The sequence below is a fragment of the Pseudorca crassidens genome, chromosome 15 (genome assembly GCF_039906515.1).
Source record: "Pseudorca crassidens isolate mPseCra1 chromosome 15, mPseCra1.hap1, whole genome shotgun sequence".
Taxonomy (NCBI): domain Eukaryota; kingdom Metazoa; phylum Chordata; class Mammalia; order Artiodactyla; family Delphinidae; genus Pseudorca; species Pseudorca crassidens.
This window is the reverse complement of record NC_090310.1, coordinates 14,303,009-14,325,587: the sequence shown is the minus strand read 5'-3', so window position 1 is coordinate 14,325,587 and position 22,579 is coordinate 14,303,009. Positions and strand designations below refer to the sequence as shown.

General features: G+C 40.1%; 1 long non-coding RNA gene and 1 pseudogene across 1 annotated transcript in view; one reads left to right on the top strand and one right to left on the bottom strand.

Annotated features, from left to right (window-relative positions):
• Nucleotides 1-664: 664 nt before the first annotated feature.
• LOC137206840 (chromobox protein homolog 1 pseudogene) lies at nt 665-1,770 on the bottom strand (annotated as a pseudogene).
• Nucleotides 1,771-7,118: 5,348 nt separating this feature from the next.
• The window catches only part of LOC137206843 (uncharacterized), a 58,967-nt gene continuing 43,506 nt past the window's right edge, over nt 7,119-22,579 (top strand). Inside the window, exon 1 of the long non-coding RNA XR_010934851.1 lies at nt 7,119-7,325. This is a non-coding gene — a long non-coding RNA (uncharacterized lncRNA). The remainder of the gene's footprint in view (nt 7,326-22,579) is intronic.

The window sequence follows — 22,579 nt, the reverse complement described above, 5'->3', positions numbered from 1 at the left end:
TTGAAATCATTCAACTCTTGAAGTGCTTCAGTGAACTTGTGCTGTCAGAGACTGAACTCTGCCACCAACGGTTTCAAAGTTCAAAAAACAGAGGCTCCAAGAGTTTTCCACCCTAAGAGTACCGGCCTTTGTCTTTCCCTACTCTCCCACCTCCTGTACCACCCTCTGCCCTTCCCCAGATACTTCAGCCAGTGGCTTGGATGGAGAAGCTGATATTTATAACCTCATGACTGGAGAAGAAAGGGTCTTCTTGTCAATTTCAGGAATCAGCACCTCTAGGACAGAATGACCTGCCTGTGTATACACTCCAATAAGACTTTTCCTCCTCAGCCGGCTTCAATCCCCCAAAATGGCAGCTTCGGTAACTTCGTAACTGGCTTAGTCCTTTGCTGGGAACAGCATTATGCTGAGGCAGGGAACACCTTGGCTTCTAAGTTTCAGGCATTCGCAGCTTACAAACGATCTCTCACAGTCCTCATTTAGGTTGCCAATGACATTTTTTGAAAGGATAAAATATTCTGGACACAGAATCAAATCATCGTTAGTTGTTCTTTCCTTTGTTTCACCATTTACCCAATCAGGCCCCAGATTTTAACAAAAATGACCCTAACCCATCTCCCTTCTTTCCCACCCCATCCCTCCCGCCCCAAATAATACACCAGTAACGGCCAAAAACTACATCCATGCTATGCTGTAAAAATGCAGAGCTAACACTATTGGGAAGAAGGCTGTGGGTTGTGGAGATGCTCTTTGAAGATCTACAGTATCTTCTGCTCTCCCACATCCCAGCCTGCAAGTTTTGTCCTATGTAGAAGGCCCTTTGCCTTTCTCAGTGAAGTTCAGAATGGGTGGCCTTGAAACACTGACCGTCCTTCCCCTCCACTGGGATGGGTGTGCAAACTATACAGCATAGAGCAGCTTTAAAGCACTTGGGCTGCTGTAGGGCACAGAAACTATACTGGCTCTTCAAAGGACATCTTCTCAAGCCACCTCCATGGTGTCAAGACAAGTAGAACTCCTTTCCCCACTCGAACCCCACGGTCAGACGTGACAAGGGCTGGTACTCAGGAGAGTTAATTCTTGTCATCTTTTTTGTCATCATCCTCTGAGGGGTAGGAATGCCACGTCAGCCTTTCCTCATAGGAGGATATGACAACCTGTGGGCACTTGACATTGGCTTCCTTGGCAGGGCCCAGGTCAGCCTCATCAGTTTTTCCATTTCATCAGGAAAATGAGTTCTCCACTGGAGTCTATAGCTCCAATAATCCACTCCAGTTCCAAACCCTGAGCAAAGCCTCGTGGCTTTTCTGACTCTTCTTTCTTCTTTGGTTTGCTCTTCTCCCCCTTATCTTCCGAATCAGAATCAGCTTTGCGTTTGCCCCCCTCTGATTTGTCTGTCTCGTGTGCTGTTTCCTGTGACTGCAGGAACTCGGCAATGAGGTCGGGGCAATCCAGGTTTTCTTCTGGCTCCCATGTGTCGTCCTCATCTAAGAACCCCTTCCGTTTTAGGAGGTACTCCACTTGGCCCTTTACCACTCGATGGTCGAGAACTTTTTCTACCACATATTCTTTTTCCTCTTCTTCTAGCACCTCCTCCACTTGCTGCTTGTTTTGTTTTTCCCCCACAGTGCCCGCCAGCTTTCTGCTATAAAGGGTGACGCTGCTCAGAGCAGCGCCCACGAGCCTCAGAAGAATCAGGGCCACGCTACTGGCGCTTTTTTTTTGAGGAAAATAATTATTTAACAAGTAAACATGAAAACAATGGTTAAAAAGTCATGACACAGACACATGGTAAGTCATTTATAGACATTTAGTTAAGGTTATTAGGAGTTTTAATAAGCTAGGAAAATGCTTACTTTTTTTTTGAATTTCTGAATTTTATTTTATTTTTATACAGCTGGTTGTTTCTTCTTTTTTTTTCAGTAAAATTTTGCAATTTATATCATTCCTGTCCATTTCTTTATTTTTTGAATTTTATTTATTTTTTACACAGCAGGTTCTTAGTAGTTATCCATTTTATACATATTAGTGTATATATGTCAATCCCAATCTCCCAATTCATCACAGCACCACCACCTCCCTCCACCGCTTTCCCACCTTGGTGTCCATACATTTGTCCTCTACATCTGTGTCTCTATTTCTGCCCTGCAAATCGGTTCATCTGTACCATTTTTCTAGGTTCCACATATACGCATTAATATACGGTATTTGTTCTTCTCTTTCTAATGTACTTCACTCTGTATGACAGTCTCTAGGTCCACCCATGTCTCTACAAATGACCCAGTTTTGTTCCTTTTTATGGCTAAGTAATATTCCATTGTATATATGTACCACATCTTCTTTATCCATTCGTCTGTTGATGGGCATTTAGGTTGCTTCCATGACCTGGCTATTGCAAATAGTGCTTCAATGAACATTGGGGTGCATGTGTCTTTTTGAATGATGGTTTTCTCTGGGTATAGGCCCAGCAGTGGGATTGCTGGGTCATATGGTAATTCTACGTTTACTTTTTCAAGGAACCTCCATACTGTTCTCCATAGTGGCTGTATCAATTTACATTCCCACCAACAGTGCAGGAGGGTTCCCTTTTCTCCACACCTCCTCCAGGATTTATTGTTTCTAGATTTTTGGATGTTGGCCATTCTGACTGGTGTGAGGTGATACCTCATTGTGGTTTTGATTTGCATTTCTCTAATGATCAGTGATGTTGACCAGCTTTTCATGTGTTTGTTGGCCATCTGTATGTCTTCTTTGGAGAAATGTCTATTGAGGTCTTCTGCCCATTTTTCGATTGGGTTGTTTTTTTAATATTGAGCTGCATGAGCTGTTTATATATTTTGGAGATTAATCCTTTGTCCATTGATTTGTTTGCAAATATTTTCTCTCATTCTGAGGGTTGTCTTCTCATCTTGTTTGTAGTTTCCTTTGCTTTTAAGTTTCATTAGGTCCCATTTGTTTATTTTTGTTTTTATTTCCATTACTCTAGGAGTTGGATCAAAAAAGATCTTGCTGTGATTTATGTCAAAGAGTGTTCTTCCTATGTTTTCCTCTAAGAGTTTTATAGTGTCCAGTCTTACATTTAGGTCTCTAATACATTTTGAGTTTATTTTTGTGTATGGTGTTAGGGACTGTTCTAATTTCATTCTTTTACGTGTAGCTGTACAGTTTTCCCAGAACCACTTACTGAAGAGACTGTCTTTTCTCCATTATATATCCTTGCCTCCTTTGTCATAGATTAGTTGACCATAGGTGCATGGGTTTATCTCTGGGCTTTCTATCCTGTTCCATTGATCTATATTTCTGTTTTTGTGCCAGTACCATATTGCCTTGATTACTGTAGCTTTGTAGTATAGTCTGAAGTCAAGGAGTCTGATTCCTCCAGCTCATTTTTTTCCCTCAAGACTGCTTTGGCTATTTGGGGTCTTTTGTGTCTCCATAAAAATTTTAAGATTTTCTGTTCTAGTTCTGTAATAAATGCCACTGGTAATTTGATAGGGATTGCATTGAATCTGTACATTGCTTTGGGTAGTAGAGTCATTTTCACAGTATTGATTCTTCCAACCCAAGAACATGGTATATCTCTCCATCTGTTTGTGTCATCTTTGATTTCTTTCATCAGTGTCTTATAGTTTTCAGCATATAGGTCTTTTGTCTCCCTAGGTAGGTTGATTCCTAGGGTATTTTATTCTTTTTGTTGCAATGGTGAATGAGATTGTTTCCTTAATTTCTCTCTCTGATCATTGTTGTTAGTGTATAGGAATGCAAGATATTTCTGTGCATTAATTTTGTATCATGCAACTTTACCAAATTCATTGATTAGCTCTAGTTTTCTCGTGGCATCCTTAGGATTCTCTATGTATAGTATCATATCATCAGCAAACAGTGACAGTTTTACTTCTTCTTTTCTAATTTGTATTCCTTTTATTTCTTTTTCTTGTCTGATTGCCATGGCTAGGACTTCCAAAACTATGTTGAATAATAGTGGTGAGAGTGGACATCCTTGTCTTGTTCCTGATCTTAGAGGAAATGCTTTCAGTTTTTTACCATTGAGAATGATGTTTGCTATGGATTTGTCATATATGGCCTTTATTATGTTGAGGTAGGTTCCCTCTATGCCAATTTTCTGGAGAGTTTTTATCATAAATGGGTGTTGAATTTTGTAAAAGTTTTTTTCTGCATCTATTGAGATGATCATATGGATTTTATTCTTCAATTTGTTAATATGGTGTATCATATTGAATGATTTGCATATATTGAAGAATCCTTGCATCCCTGGGATGAATCCCACTTGATCATGGTGCATGATCGTTTTAATATGTTGTTGAATTCTGCTTGCTAGTATTTTGTTGAGGATTTTTGCATCTATATTCATCAGTGATATTGGTCTGTAATTTTTTTTTTGTAGTATCTTTGTTTGGTTTTCTTATCAGGGTGATGGTGGCCTCATAGAATGAGTTTGGGAGTGTTCCTTCCTCTGCAATTTTTTGGAAGAGTTTGAGAAGGATGGGTGTTAGCTCTTCTCTAAATGTTTGATAGAATTCACCTGTGAAGCCATCTGGTCCTGGACTTTTGTTTGCTGGAAGATTTTTAATCACAGTTTCAATTTCATTACCTGTGATTGGTCTGTTCATATTTTCTATTTCTTCCTGGTTCTGTCTTGGACGGTAATACCTTTCTAAGAATTTGTCCATTTCTTCCAGGTTGTCCATTTTAGTGGCATAGAGTTGCTTGTAGTAGTCTCTTAGGATGCTTTGTATTTCTGTGGTGTCTGTTGTAACTTCTCCTTTTTCATTTGTAACTTTATTGATTTGAGTCCTCTCCCTTTTTCTTGATGAGTCTGGCTAATGGTTTATCAATTTTGTTTATCTTCTCAAAGAACCAGCTTTTAGTTTAATTGACCTTTGCTATTGTTTCTTGTTTCTATTTCATTTATTTCTGCTCTGATCTTTATGATTTCTTTCCTTCTGCTAACTGTGGGTTTTGTTTGTTCTTCTTTCTCTAGTTCCTTTAGGTGTAAGGCAGATTGTTTATTTGAGATTTTTCTTATTTCTTGAGGCAGGCCTGTATTGCTATAAACTTCCCTCTTAGAACTGCTTTTGCTGCGTCCCATAGGTTTTGGATCATCGTGTTTTCATTGTCATTTGTCTCTAGGTATTTTTGATCTCCTCAGTGATCTCTTGGTTATTTAGTAACGTATTGTTTAGCCTCCATGTGTTTGTGTTTTTTACTTTTTTTTCCCCTGTAATTGATTTCTAACCTCATAGTTTTGTGGTCGGGAAAGATGCTTGATATGATTTCAATTTTCTTAAATTTACTTAGGCTTGATTTGTGACCCAAGATGTGATCTAACCTGGAGAATGTTCTGTGCGCACTTGAGAAGAAAGTGTAACCTGCTGTTTTTGGATGGAATGTCCTATAAATATCAATTAAATCTATCTGGTCTATTGTGTCATTTAAAGCTTCTGCTTCCTTATTAATTTTCTGTTTGGATGATCTGTCCATTGGTGTAAGTGAGGTGTTAAAGTCCCCCACTATTATTGTGTTACTGTTGATTTCCTCTTTTATAGCTGTTAGCATTTGCCTTGTGTATTGTGGTGCTCCTACGTTGGGTACATATATATTTATAATTGTTATATCTTCTTCTTGGATTGATCCCTTGATCATTATGTAATGTCCTTCCTTGTCTCTTGTAACATTCTTTATTGTAAAGCCTATTTTATCTGATATGAGTATTGCTACTCCAGCTTTCTTTTGATTTCCATGTGCATGGAATATTTTTTTCCATCCCTTCACTTTTAGTCTGTATGTGTCTCTAGGTCTGAAGTGGGTCTCTTGTAGACAGCATATATATGGGTCTTGTTTTTGAATCCATTCAGCAAGCCTGTGTCTTTTGGTTGGAGCATTTAATCCATTCATGTTTAAGGTAATTATTGGTATGTATGTTCCTATTACCATTTTCTTAATTGTTTTGGGTTTGTTTTTGTAGGTCATTCTCTTCTCTTGTGCTTCTGACTTAGAGAAGTTCCTTTAGCATTTGTTGTAGAGCTGGTTTGGTGGTGCTGAATTCTCTTAGGTTTTGCTTGTCTGTAAAGCTTTTGATTTCTCCATCGAATCTGAATGAGATCCTTGTTGGGTAGAGTAATCTTGGTTGCAGGTTCTTCCCTTTCATCACTTTAAGTATGTCATGCCACTCCCTTCTGGCTTATAGTTTCTGCTGAGAAATCAACTGTTAGCCTTATGGGAGTTCCCTTGTATGTTATTAGTCATTTTTCCCTTGTTGCTTTCAAATTTTTTCTTTGTCTTTAATTTTTTGCCAACTTGATTACTATGTGTCTCGGCATGTTTCTCTTTAGGTTTATCCTGTATGGGACTCTCTGCACTTCCTGGACTTGGGTGGCTATTTCCTTTCTCATGTTAGGGAAGTTTTCAACTATAATCTCTTTAAGTATTTTCCCATGTCCTTTCTCTCTCTTCTCCTTCTGGGACCCCTATAATGTGAATGTTGTTGCATTTAATGTTGTCCCAGAGGTCTCTTAGACCCTCTTCATTTCTTTTCTTTCTTTTTTATTTATTCTGTTCTGCAGCAGTGAATTCCACTGTCCTGTCTTCCAGGTCACTTATCCGTTCTTCTGCCTCAGTTATTCTGCTATTGATTCCCTCTAGTGTAGTTTTCATTTCAGTTATTGTATTGTTCATCTCTGTTTATTTGTTAATTCTTCTAGGTCTTTGTTAAACATTTCTTGTATCTTCTTGATCTTTGCCTCCATTCTTTTTCCGAGGTCCTGGATCATCTTCACTATCATTACTCTGAATTCTTTTTCTGGAAGGTTGCCTATCTTCACTTCATTTAGTTGTTTTTCTGGGGTTTTATCTTGTTCCTTCACCTGGTACAAAGTCCTCTGCCTTTTCATTTTGTCTGTGTTTCTGTGAATGTAGTTTTCCTTCCACAGCCTGCAGAATTGTAGTTCTTCTTTCTTCTGCTTCTGCCCTCTGGTGGATGAGGCTATCTTAGAAGCTTGTGCAAGCTTCCTGATGGGAGGGACTGGTGGTGGGTAGAGCTGGCTGTTGCTCTGGTGGGCAGAGCTCAGTAAAGCTTTAATCAGCTTGTCTGCTGATGGGTGGGGCTGGGTTCCCTCCCTGTTGGTTGTTTGGCCTGAGGCAACCCAGCACTGGAGCCTACCCAGCTCTTTGATGGGGCTAAGGGCAGACTCTGGGACGGCTCACACCAAGGACTACTTCCCAGAACTTCTGCTGCCCGTGTCCTTGTCCACACGGTGAGCCACAGCCACCCCCCGCCTCTGCAGGAGACCCTCCAACACTAGCAGGTAGGTCTGGTTCAGTATCCTATGGGGTCACTGCTCCTTCCCCTGGGTCGCGATGCACACACTACTTTGTGTGTGCCTTCCAAGAGTGGAGTCTCTCTCTGTTTCCCCCAGTCCTGTCAAAGCCCTGCAATTAAATCCCACTAGCCTTCAACCTCTGAATCTCTAGGAATTCCTCCTCCCGTTGCCGAATCTCCAGGGTTGGGAACCCTGACTTGGGGCTCAGAACCTTGCCTCCAGCGGGTGGACTTCAGTGGTATAAGTGTTCTCCAGTTTGTGAGTCACCCACCCAGCCATTATGGGATTTGATTTTATTGTGATTGCACCCCTCCTAAGCATCTCATTGCTTCTCCTTTGTCTTTGGATGTGGGGTATCTTTTTTGGTGAGCTCCAGTTTCTTCCTGTACATGATTGTTCAGTAGTTAGTTGTGATTCTGGTGCTCTCGCAAGAGGGAGTGAGAGCACATCCTTCTACTCCACCATCTTGAACCAATCCCTACTGGCACTTCTTGTTGGGCTGGCTGGGGGAGTCTTTCCCATTGGAATTTTGACACAGGTGTAAAAGCAATTCAGTGAAGGATGACTAGTCCTTTCAATAAATGGTGCTGAAGCAACTGGACATTCATAGAAAAAAAATTGTACTTTGACCTAAGTCCCATATGTTATGCAAAAATTAACTCAAAATGGATCATGTCAACATAAAACTATAAAACATTAGAAGAAAACATAGGAGAAGGCTTCCCTGGTGGCACAGTGGTTAAGAATCCTCCTGCCAAAAGACCTGTACTCAGAAAACTGTAAGAGACTGATGAAAGAAATCAAAGATGACACAAACAGATGGAGAGATAGAACTCTTGGATTGGAAGAATCAATATTGTGAAAATGACTATACCACCCAAAGCAATCTACAGATTCGATGCAATCCCTATCAAATTACCAATGGCATTTTTTATGGAACTAGAACAAAAAAATCTTAAAATTTGTATGGAGACACAAAAGACTCCGAATAGCCAAAGCAGTCTTGAGGGAAAAAAATGAACTGGAGGAATCAGACTCCCTGACTTCAGACTATACTACAAAGCTACAGTAATCAAGACAAAAAGGTACTGGCACAAAAACAGAAATATAGATCAGTGGAACAGGATAGAAAGCCCAGAGATAAACCCACACACCTATGGTCAACTAATCTATGACAAAGGAGGCAAGGATATACAATGGAGAAAAGACAGTCTCTTCAGTAAGTGGTTCTGAGAAAACTGCACAGCTACATGTAAAAGAATGAAATTCTCCCTAACACCATACACAAAAATAAATTCAAAATGTATTAGAGACCTAAATGTAAGACTGGACACTATAAAACTTTTAGAGGAAAACATAGGAAGAACACTCTTTGACATAAATCACAGCAAGATCTTTTTTGATCCAACTCCTAGAGTAATGGAAATCAAAACAAAAATAAACAAATGGGACCTAATGAAACTTCAAAACTTTTGCACAGCAAAGGAAACTACAAACAAGATGAGAAGACAACCCTCAGAATGGGAGAAAATATTTGCAAACAAATCAATGGACAGAGGACTAATCTCCAAAATATATAAACAGCTCGTGCAGCTCAATATTAAAAAAACAAACAACCCAACCCAAAAATGGGCAGAAGACCTCAATAGACATTTCTCCAAAGAAGACATACAGATGGCCAACAAACACATGAAAAGCTGGTCAACATCACTGATCATTAGAGAAATGCAAATCAAAACCACAATGAGGTATCACCTCACACCAGTCAGAATGGCCAACATCCAAAAATCTAGAAACAATAAATCCTGGAGAAGGTGTGGAGAAAAGGGAACCCTCCTGCACTGTTGGTGGGAATGTAAATTGATACAGCCACTATGGAGAACAGTATGGAGGTTCCTTGAAAAAGTAAACGTAGAATTACCATATGACCCAGAAACCCCACTACTGGGCCTATACCCAGAGAAAACCATCATTCAAAAAGACACATGCACCCCAATGTTCATTGAAGCACTATTTGCAATAGCCAGGTCATGGAAGCAACCTAAATGCCCATCAACAGACGAATGGATAAAGAAGATGTGGTACATATATACAATGGAATATTACTTAGCCATAAAAAGGGACAAAACTGGGTCATTTGTAGAGATGTGGATGGACCTAGACTGTCATACAGAGTGAAGTAAGTCAGAAAGAGAAAAACAAATATCGTATATTAATGCATGGAAAAATGGTACAGATGAACCGATTTGCAGAGCAGAAATAGAGACACAGATGTAGAGAACAAATGTATGGACACCAAGGGGGGAAAGCCGGGGGTGGTGGTGCTGCTGTGATGAATTGTGAGATTGGGATTGACATATATACACTAATACGTATAAAATAGATAACTCATAAGAACCTGCTGTATAAAAAAATAAAATGTAAAAATAATTTTAAAAAATAAAATTAAAAACAAAACAAATAAATAAACAAAAAGAATCTGCTTGGGAAAAGTCTGGACCTGCCAAAGAGGCAAGAGACTTTTTCTTCCCTCTTTGTTTCCTGGTGCGCGAGGAGAGGGGATTAAGAGCGCTGCTTAAAGGAGCTCCAGAGAAGGGCGCGAGCCGCAGCTAACAGTGCGGACCCCAGAGATGGGCATGAGACGCTAAGGCTGCTGCTGCCGCCGCCACCAAGAAGCCTGTGTGCAAGCACAGGTCACTCTCCACACCTCCCTTCTGGGGAGCCTGTGCAGCCCGCCACTGCCAGGGTCACGGGATCCAGGGACAACTTCCCCAGGAGAACGCACAGCACGCCTCAGGCTGCTGCAACATCATGCTGGCCTCTGCCACCGCAGGCTTGCCCCGCACTCCGTACCCCTCCCTCCCCTCGGCCTGAGTGAGCCAGAGCCCCCGAATCAGCGGCTCCTTTAACCTTGTCCTGTCTGAGCGAAGAACAGACGCTCTCCGGCGACCTACACGCAGAGGTGGGGCCAAATCCAAAGCTGAGTCCCAGGAGCTGTGAGAACAAAGAAGAGAAAGGGAAATCTCTCCCAGCAGCCTCAGGAGCAGCAGATTAAATCTCCACAATCAACTTGATGTACCCTGCATCTGTGGAATACATGAATAGACAACGAATCATCCCAAATTGAGGAGGTGGACTTTGAGAGCAAGATTTATGATTTTTTTCCCCCTTTCCTCTTTTTGTGAGTGTGTATGTGCATGCTTCTGTGTGAGATTTTGTCTGTGTAGCTTTGCTTTCACCATTTGTCCTAGGGTTCTATCTGTCCGATTTTGTTTACTTAAAAAAATTTTTTTTCTTAATATTTTTTATTTTAATAACTTTATTTTATCTTACTTTATTTTTTCCTTTATCCTCTTTCTTTCTCTCTTTCTACTTTTTCTCCCTTTTATTCTGAGCTGTGTGGATGAAAGGCTCTTGGTGCTGCAGCCAGGAGTCAGTGCTGTGCCTCTGAGGAGGAGTCAGTGCTGTGCCTCTGAGGAGGAAGACAGGAACACAACCGCACCCATTAGCAGAGAGGCTGCCTAAAATCATAGTAAGTCCACAGACACCCCAAAACACACCGCAAGACGTGGACCTGCCCACTAGAAAGACAAGATCCAGCCTCATCCACCAGAACACAGGCACTAGTCCCCTCCACCAGGAAGCCTACACAACCCACTGAACCAACTTTAGCCACTGGGGACAGACACCAAAAACAATGGGAACTATGAACCTGCAGTCTGCAAAAAGGAGACCCCAAACACAGTAAGATAAGCAAAATGAGAAGACAGAAAAACACACAGCAGATGAAGGAGCAAGATAAAAACCCACCAGACCTAACAAATGAAGAGGAAATAGGCAGTCTACCTGAAAAAGGATTCAGAATAATGATAGTAAAGATGACCCCAAATCTTGGAAATAGAATAGAGAAAATACAAGAAACATTTAACAAGGACCTAGAAGAACTACAGATGAAACAAGCAATGATGAACAACACAATAAATGAAATGAAAAATACTCTAGAAGGGATCAATAGCAGAATAACTGAGGCAGAAGAACGGATAAGTTACCTGGAAGATAAAATAGTGGAAATAACTACTGCAGAGCAGAATAAAGAAAAAAGAATGAAAAGAACTGAGGACAGTCTCAGAGACCTCTGGGACAACATTAAACACACCAACATTCAAATTATAGGGGTTCCAGAAGAAGAAGAGAAAAAGAAAGGCACTGAGAAAATATTTGAAGAGATTATAGTTGAAAACTTCCCTAATGTGGGAAAGGCAATAGTTAATCAAGTCCAGGAAGCACAGAGAGTTCCATACAGGATAAATCCAAGGAGAAACACGCCAAGACACATATTAATCAAACTGTCAAAAATTAAATACAAAGAAAACATATTAAAAGCAGCAAGGGAAAAACAACAAATAACACACAAGGGAATCCCCATAAGGTTAACAGCTGATCTTTCAGCAGAAACTCTGCAAGCCAGAAGGGACTGGCAGGACATATTTAAAGTGATGAAGGAGAAAAACCTACAACCAAGATTACTCTACCCAGCAAGGATCTCATTCAGATTTGATGGAGAAATTAAAACCTTTACAGACAAAAGCTGAGAGAGTCCAGCACCATCAAACCAGCTTTACAACAAATGCTAAAGGATCTTCTCTAGACAGGAAACAAAAGAGAAGAAAAGACCTACAATAACAAACCCAAAACACTTAAGAAAATGGGAATAGGAACATACATATTGATAATTACCTTAAATGTAAATGGATTAAATGCTCCCACCAAAAGACACAGACTGCCTGAATGGATACAAAAAGAAGACCCATATATATGCTGTCTACAAGAGACCCACTTCAGACCTAGAGACACATACAGACTGAAAGTGAGGGGATGGAAAAAGATATTCCATGCACATGGAAACCAAAAGAAAGCTGGAGTAGCAATTCTCATATCAGACAAAATAGACTTTAAAACAAAGACTATTAGAAGAGACAAAGAAGGACACTACATAATGATCAAGGGATCGATCCAAGAAGAAGATATAACAATTGTAAATATTTATGCACCCAACATAGGAGCACCTCAATACATAAGGCAAATACTAACAGCCATAAAAGGGGAAATGGACAGTAACACATTCATAGTAGGGGGCTTTAACACCCCACTTTCACAAATGGACAAATCATCCAAAATGAAAATAAATAAGGAAACACAAGCTTTAAATGACACATTAAACAAGATGGACTTAATTGATATTTATAGGACATTCCATCCAAAAACAACAGAATACACATTGTTCTCAAGTACTCATGGAACATTCTCCAGGATAGATCATATCTTGGGTCACAAATCAAGCCTTGGTAAATTTAAGAAAATTGAAATTGTATCAAGTATCTTTTCCAACCACAACGTTATGAGACTAGATATCAATTACAGGAAAAGATCTGTAAAAAATACAAACACATGGAGGCTAAACAATACACTACTTCATAACGAAGTGATCACTGAATAAATCAAAGAGGAAATCAAAAAATACCTAGAAACAAATGACAATGGAGACCCGACCACCCAAAACCTATGGGATGCAGCGAAAGCAGTTCTAAGAGGGAAGTTTATAGCAATACAATCCTACCTTAAGAAACAGGAATCATCTCGAATAAGCAACCTAACCTTGCACCTAAAGCAATTAGAGAAAGAAGGACAAAAAAACCCCCAAAGTTAGCAGAAGGAAAGAAATCATAAAGATCAGATAAGAAATAAATGAAAAAGAAATGAAGGAAACGATAGCAAAGATCAATAAAACTAAAACGTGGTTCTTTGAGAAGATAAACAAAATTGATAAACCATTAGCCAGACTCATCAAGAAAAAAAGAGAGAAGATTCAAATCAATAGAATTAGAAATGAAAAAGGAGAAGTAACAACTGACACCGCAGAAATACAAAAGATCATGAAAGATTACTACAAGCAACTCTATGCCAATAAAATGGACAACCTGGAAGAAATGGACAAATTCTTAGAAATGCACAACCTGCCAAGATTGAACCAGGAAGAAATAGAAAATATAAACAGGCCAATCACAAGTAATGAAACTGAAGCTGTGATTAAAAATCTTCCAATAAACAAAAGCTCAGGACCAGATGGCTTAACAGGCGAATTCTATCAAACATTTAGAGAAGAGCTAACACCTGTCCTTCTCAAACTCTTCCAAAATATAGCAGAGGGAGGAACACTCCCCAACTCATTCTACGAGGCCACCATCACCCTGATACCAAAACCAGACAAGGATGTCACAAAGAAAGAAAACTACAGGCCAATGTCACTGATGAACATAGATGCAAAGATCCTCAACAAAATACTAGCAAACAGAATCCAACAGCACATTAAACGGATCATACACCATGATCAAGTGGGGTTTATTCCAGGAATGGAAGGATTCTTCAATATACGCAAATCAATCAATGTGATACACCATATTAACAAACTGAAGGAGAAAAACCATATGATCATCTCAATAGATGCAGAGAAAGCTTTTGACAAAATTCAACACCAATTTATGATAAAACCTCTCCAGAAAGTAGACATAGAGGGAACTTTCCTCAACACAATAAAGGCCATATATGACAAACCCACAGCCAACATCGTCCTCAATGGTGAAAAACTGAAAGCATTTCCACTAAGATCAGGAACCAGACAAGGTTGCCCACTCTCACCACTCTTATTCAACATAGTTTTGGAAGTTGTAGCCACAGCAATCAGAGAAGTAAAGGAAATAAAAGGAATCCAAATCGGAAAAGAAGAAGTAAAGCTGTCACTGTTTGCAGATGACATGATACTATACATAGAGAATCCTAAAGATGCTACCAGAAAACTACTAGAGCTAATTAATGAATTTGGTAAAGTAGCAGGATACAAAATTAATGCACAGAAATCTCTGGCATTCCTATACACTAATGATGAAAAATCCGAAAGTGAAATCAAGAAAAGACTCCCATTTACCATTGCAACAAAAAGAATAAAATATCTAGGAATAAAACTACCTAGGGAGGTAAAAGACCTGTATGCAGAAAACTGTTAAGACACTGATGAAAAAAATTAAAGATTATACTGACATATGGAGAGATATACCATGTTGTTCGACTGGAAGAATCAATATTGTGAAAATGACTCTACCACCCAAAGCAATCTACAGATCCAATGCAATCCCTATCAAATTACCAATGGCATTTTTTACGGAACTAGAACAAAAAATCTTAGAATTTGTATGGAGACACAAAAGACCTGAAATAGCCATAGCAGTCTTGAAGGAAAAAAAACGGAGCTGGAGGAATCAGACTCCCTGACTTCAGACTATACTACAAAGCTACAGTAATCAAGACAATCTGGTACTGGCACAAAAACAGAAATATAGATCAATGGAACAGGATAGAAAGCCCAGAGATAAACCCACACACCTATGGTCAACTAATCTATGACAAAGGTGGCAAGGATATACAATGGAGAAGAGACAGTCTCCTCAATAAGTGGTGCTGGGAAAACTGGACAGCTACATGTAAAAGAATGAAATTAGAACACTCTCTAACACCATACACAAAAATAAATTCAAAATGTATTAGAGACCTAAATGTAAGACTGGACACTATAAAACTCTTAGAGGAAAACATAGGAAGAACACTCTTTGACATAAATCACAGCAAGATCTTTTTTGATCCAACTCCTAGAGTAATGGAAATCAAAACAAAAATAAACAAATGGGACCTAATGAAACTTAAAAGCTTTTGCACAGCAAAGGAAACCATAAACAAGATGAAAAGACAACCCTCAGAATGGGAGAAAGTATTTGCAAATGAATCAATGGACAAAGGATTAATCTCCAAAATATATAAACAGCTCATGCAGCTCAATAATATTAAGAAAAAAAACAACCAAATCTAAAAATTGGCAGAAGACCTCAATAGACAATTCTCCAAAGAAGACATACAGATGGTGAAGAAGTACATGAAAAGCTGCTCAACATCACTAATTATTAGAGAAATGCAAATCAAAACTACAATGAGGTATCACCTCACACCATTTAGAATGGGCATCATCAGGAAATCTAGAAACAACAAATGCTGGAGAGGGTGTGGAGAAAAGGGAACCCTCCTGCACTGTTGGTGGGAATGTAAACTGATACAGCCACTATGGAAAACAGTATGAAGGTTCCTTAAAAAACTAAAAATAGAATTACCATATGATCCAGCAATCCCACTACTGGGCCTATACCCAGAGAAAACCATAATTCAAAAAGACACATGCACCCCAATGTTCATTGCAGCACTATTTACAATAGCCAGGTCATGGAAGCAACCTAAATGCCCTTCAACAGACAAATGGATAAAGAAGATGTGGTACATATATACAATGGAATATTACTCATCCATAAAAAGGAACAAAATTGGGTCATTTGTTGAGACATGGATGGATCTAGACACTGTCATACAACGTGAAGTAAGACAGAAAGAGGAAAACAAATATTGTATATTATTGTATATACATGGAACCTAGAAAAATTTTACAGATGAACCAGTTTGCAGGGCAGAAATTGAGACACAGATGTAGAGGACAAACGTATGGACACCAAGGGAGAAAGCGGCGGGGGGTGGTGTGGTGGTGGTGTGTTGAATTGGGTGATTGGGATTGACATGTATACACTGATGTGTATAAAATTGATGACTAATAACCTGCTGTATAAAAAAATAAATTCAAAAATAAGATTAATATATAGAAATCTGTTGCTTTTCTATACACTAATAATCAACTATCAGAAAGAGAAAACAAGAAAACAATTCCATTTAAAATCACATCAAACAGAATATAGACCTAGGAATAAACTTAACTAACAAGGTGAAAGACCTATACTCTGAAAACTATAAAATATTGATGAAGGAAACTGAAAGATGACATGAAATGGAAAGATGTCCTGTGATCATAGATTGGAAGAATTAATATTGTTAAAGTGTCCTTACTACCCAAAGCAATCTACAGATTTAATGCAATTCCTATCAAAATACCCATGACATTTTTCACAGGCCTAGAACAAATAATCCTAAAATTTATATGGAACCATAAAAGACCCCAAATAGTCAAAGCAATCTTGAGGGAAAACAAACAAACAAAGCTGGAGGTATCATGCTCTCTGACTGCAGACTGTACTGCAAACCTACAGTAATCAGAACAGTATAGTACTGGCACAAAAACAGACACATAGATCAATGGAACATGATAGAGAGCCCAGAAATAAACCCATGCACTTATGGCCAATTTATCTATAACAAAGGATACAAGAAAACACAATGGGGAAAAGACATTCTCTTCAATATGTGGTCCTGGGAAAACTGAACAGCTACATGGAGAAAAAGACAGTTTGTTCAAAAATTATACTTGGAAATTTCCATACCACACTCTCAAAAATTATTAGGATAACTGGACATAAAATCAATAAGAAATGGAAGAGTTGAAAAACACTATCAAAAATTGAACCTGGGGCTTCCCTGGTGGTGCAGTGGTTGAGTCCGCCTGCCGATGCAGGGGACATGGGTTCGTGCCCCAGTCCAGGAAAATCCCACATGCCGCGGAGCGGCTAGGCCCGTGAGCCATGGCCTCTGAGCCTGTGCGTCCGGAGCCTGTGCTCTGCAACAGAAGAGGCCACAACAGTGAGAGGCCCGCGTACCACAGAAAAAAAAAAAATTGAACCTGATGTTTATTCAGTTAACTCCACACAGTAGCAGCAGATTACACATTCTTTTCAAGCACACTTGGAGCATTGTCAGGATGTTACACTATAAGACTGAAATTGAAGACGACACACACAGATGGAAAAGTATAATGTGTTCATGGACTAGAATAACCAATATTGCTAAAATGATCATACCACCCAAGGCAATCTACAGATTCAATGCAATCTCTATCAAAATACCAATGGCATATTTCACAGAACTAGAATAAATAATTCTAAAATTTGTATGGAAACACAAAAGACCTCAAATAGCCAAAGCAATCTTGAGAAAGAACAGAGCTGTTGGTATAACACTCCCTCACTTCAAACTATACTACAAAGCTACAGTAATCAAAACAGTAAAGTACTGGCACAAAAACAGACACACAGATCAATGGAATAGAATAGACAGCCCAGATACAAACTCACACACGTATAGCTAATTGATCTTTGAGAAAGGAAGCAAAAATATACAATGGGGAAAAGACAGTCTATGCAATAAGTTGTGCTGGGAAAACTGGACAGGTACATATAAATCAATGAAATTCGAACATTTTCTCACATCATATACAAAAATAAACTCAAAATGGATTAAAGACCTAAACTTAAGACTGGAAACCATAAAACTCCTAGAAGAAAATGTAGGCAGAATACTCTTTGTCATAAATCATAGCAATATTCTTTTAGATCTGTCTCCTAAGGCAAAAGAAACAAAAGAAAAAATAAACAAATGGGACCTAATTACACTTAAAAGCTTTTGCACAGCAAAGGAAACTCTTGACAATACAAAAAGACAGCCTACTGAATGGGAGAAAATATTTGCAAATGATATGACTGATAAGGAGTTAACATCCAAAATATATAAACAGTTTATTTAATTCAGTATCAAACAAAAAAATAACCTGATTTTAAAAATGGGCAGAAGGGAGGCATCTCCTGAGAACTTAGAAGTAAGTAGAATTGACTTCCGGGAAGATGGCGGAAGAGTAAGACGCGGAGATCACCTTCCTCCCCACAGATACACCAGAAATACATCTACACGTGGAACAACTCCTACGGAGCACCTACTGAACGCTGGCAGAAGACCTCAGACCTCCCAAAAGGCAAGGAACCCCCCCACGTACCTGGTTAGGGCAAAAGAAAAAACTAAACAGAGACAAAAGGATAGGGACGGGTCCTGCACCAGCGGGAGAGAGCTGTGAAGGAGGAAAAGTGTCCACACACTAGGAAGCCCCTTCGCGGGTGGAGACGTCGGGAGGCGGAGAGGGGGAGCTTGGGAGCCGCGGAGGAGAGCACAGCAACAGGGGTGCGGAGGGCAAAGCGGAGAGATTCCAGCGCAGAGGATCGGGCCGACCGGCACTCACTAGCCGAGAGGCGTGTCTGCTCGCCCGCCGGGGCGGGCGGGACTGGGAGCTGAGGCTCCGGCTTTTGTCGGAGCGCCGGGAGAGGACTGAGGTTGGCGGCGTGAACACAGCCTGCAGGGCGTTAGTGCACCGCGGCTAGCCGGGCGAGAGGCCGGGGAAAAGTCTGGACCTGCCGAAGAGGCAAGAGACTTTTACGTCCCTCTTTGTTTCCTGGTGCACGAGGAGAGGGGATTAAGAACGCTGCTTGAGAGAGCTCCAGGGATGGGCGCGAGCCGCGGCTAAAAGTGCGGAGCCCAGAGACAGACATGAGACGCTAAGGCCGCTGCTGCCGCCACTAGGAGGCCTGTGTGCGAACACAGGTCACTAGCCACACGCCCTTCCGGGGAGCCTGTGCAGCCCACCACTGCCAGGGTCCCGGGATCCAGGGACAACTCCCCCGGGAGAACGCACGGCGCGCCACAGGCTGCAACGTCACGCTGGCCTCTGCCACCGCAGGCCCGCCCCACACTCCGTGACCCTCCCTACCCCCCGGCCTGAGTGAGCCAGAGCCTCCGAATCAGCGGCTCCTTTAACCCCGTCCTGTCTGAGCAAAGAACAGACGCCCTCCGGGGACCTACACGCACAGGCGGGGCCAAATCCAAAGCTGAGCCCCTGGGAACTGTGAGAACAAAGAAGAGAAAGGGAAATCTCTCCCAGCAGCCTCAGAAGCAGCGGATTAAAGCTCCACAATCAACTTGATGTACCCTGCATCTGTGGAATACCTGAATAGACAACCAATCATCCCAAATTAAGGAGCCCTGTGGATGAAAGGCTCTTGGTGCTGCAGCCAGGAGTCAGTGCTGTGCCTCTGAGGTGGGAGAGCCAACTTCAGGACACTGGTCCACAAGAGGTCTCCCAGCTGCACATAATATCAAACAGCAAAAATCTCCGAGAGATCTCCATCTCAACGCCAGCACCCAGCTTCACTCAACGACCAGCAAGCTACAGTGCTGGACATCCTATGCCAAACAACTAGCAAGACAGGAACACAACCCCACCCATTAGCAGAGAGGCTGCCCAAAATCATAATAAGTCTACAGACACCCCAAAACACACCACCAGACGTGGACCTGCCCACCAGAAAGACAAGATCCAGCCTCATCCACCAGAACACAGGCACTAGTACCCTCCACCAGGAAGCCTACACAACCCACTGAACCAACCTTAGCCACTGGGGACAGACACAAAAAACAACAGGAACTATGAACCTTCAGCCTGCAAAAAAGGAGACCCCAAACACAGTAAGATAAGCAAAATGAAAAGACAGAAAAACACACAGCAGATGAAGGAGCAAGATAAAAACCCACCAGACCTAACAAATGAAGAGGAAATAGGCAGTCTACCTGAAAAAGAATTCAGAATAATGATAGTAAGGTTGATCCGAAATCTTGGAGATAGAATGGACAATAGAATGGACAAAATGCAAGAATCAGTTAACAAGGACCTAGAAGAACTAAAGATGAAACAAGCAATGATGAACAACACAATAAATGAAATTAAAAGTACTCTAGATGGGATCAATAGCAGAATAACTGAGGCAGAAGAACGGATAAGTTACCTGGAAGATAAAATAGTGGAAATAACTACTGCAGAGCAGAATAAAGAAAAAAGAATGAAAAGAACTGAGGACAGTCTCAGAGACCTCTGGGACAACATTAAACGCACCAACATTCGAATTATAGGGGTTCCAGAAGAAGAAGAGAAAAAGAAAGGGACTGAGAAAATATTTGAAGAGATTATAGTTGAAAACTTCCCTAATATGGGAAAGGCAATAGTTAATCAAGTCCAGGAAGCACAGAGAGTCCCATACAGGATAAATCCAAGGAGAAACACGCCAAGACACATATTAATCAAACTGTCAAAAATTAAATACAAAGAAAACATATTAAAAGCAGCAAGGGAAAAACAACAAATAACACACAAGGGAATCCCCATAAGGTTAACAGCTGATCTTTCAGCAGAAACTCTGCAAGCCAGAAGAGAGTGGCAGGACATATTGAAAGTGTTGAAGGAGAAAAACCTGCAACCAAGATTACTCTACCCAGCAAGGATCTCATTCAGATTTGATGGAGAAATTAAAACCTTTACAGACAAGCAAAAGCTGAGAGAGTTCAGCACCACGAAACCAGCTCTACAACAACTGCTAAAGGAACTTCTCTAGGCAAGAAACACAAAAGAAGGAAAAGACCTACAATAACGAACCCAAAACAATTAAGAAAATGGGAATGGGAACACACATATCGATAATTACCTTAAATGTAAATGGACTAAATGCTCCCACCAAAAGACACAGATTGGCTGAATGGATACAAAAACAAGACCCATATATTTGCTGTCTACAAGAGACCCACTTCAGACCTAGAGACACATACAGACTGAAAGTAAGGGGATGGAAAAAGGTATTTCATGCAAATGGAAACCAAAAGAAAGCTGGAGTAGCAATTCTCATATCAGACAAAATAGACTTTAAAACAAAGACTATTAGAAGAGACAAAGAAGGACACTACATAATGATCAAGGGATTGATCCAAGAGGAAGATATAACAATTGTAAATATTTATGCACCCAACATAGGTGCACCTCAATACATAAGGCAAATACTGACAACCATAAAAGGGGAAATCGACAGTAACACATTCATAGTAGGGGACTTTAACACCCCACTTTCACCAATGGACAAATCATCCAAAATGAAAATAAATAAGGAAACACAAGCTTTAAATGATACATTAAACGAGATGGAGTTAATTGATATTTATAGGACATTCCATCCAAAAACAACAGAATACACATTTTTCTCAAGTGCTCATGGAACATTCTCCAGGATAGATCATATCTTGGGTCACAAATCAAGCCTTGGTAAATTTAAGAAAATTGAAATTGTATCAAGTATCTTTTCCAACCACAACGCTATGAGACTCGATATCAATTACAGGAAAAGATCTGTAAAAAATACAAACACATGGAGGCTAAACAATACACTACTTAATAACGAAGTGATCACTGAAGAAATCAAAGAGGAAATCAAAAAATACCTAGAAACAAATAGCAATGGAGACATGACGACTCAAAATCTATGGGATGCAGCAAAAGCAGTTCTAAGAGGGAAGTTTATAGCAATACAATCTTACCTTAAGAAACAGGAAACATCTCGAATAAACAACCTAACCTTGCACCTAAAGCAATTAGAGAAAGAAGAACAAAAAACCCCCAAAATTAGCAGGAGGAAAGAAATCATAAAAATCAGATCAGAAATAAATGAAAAAGAAATGAAGGAAACGATAGCAAAGATCAATAAAACTAAAAGCTGGTTCTTTGAAAGGATAAACAAAATTGATAAACCATTAGCCAGACTCATCAAGAAAAAAAGGGAGAAGACTCAAATCAATAGAATTAGAAATGAAAAAGGAGAAGTAACAACTGACACTGCAGAAATACAAAAGATCATGAGAGATTACTACAAGCAACTCTATGCCAATAAAATGGACAACCTGGAAGAAATGGACAAATTCTTAGAAAGGCACAACCTGCCAAGACTGAATCAGGAAGAAATAGAAAATATGAACAGACCAATCACAAGCACTGAAATTGAAACTGTGATTAAAAATCTTCCAACAAGCAAAAGCCCAGGACCAGATGGCTTCACAGGCGAATTCTGTCAAACATTTAGAGAAGAGCTATCACCTATCCTTCTCAGACTCTTCCAAAATATAGCAGAGGGAGGAACACTCCCCAACTCATTCTACGAGGCCACCATCACCCTGATACCAAAACCAGACAAGGATGTCACAAAGAAAGAAAACTACAGGCCAATGTCACTGATGAACATAGATGCAAAGATCCTCAACAAAATACTAGCAAACAGAATCCAACAGCACATTAAACGGATCATACACCATGATCAAGTGGGGTTTATTCCAGGAATGCAAGGATTCTTCAATATACGCAAATCAATCAACGTGATACACCATATTAACAAATTGAAGGAGAAAAACCATATGATCATCTCAATAGATGCAGAGAAAGCTTTTGACAAAATTCAACACCAATTTATGATAAAAACCCTGCAGAAAGTAGGCATAGAGGGAACTTTCCT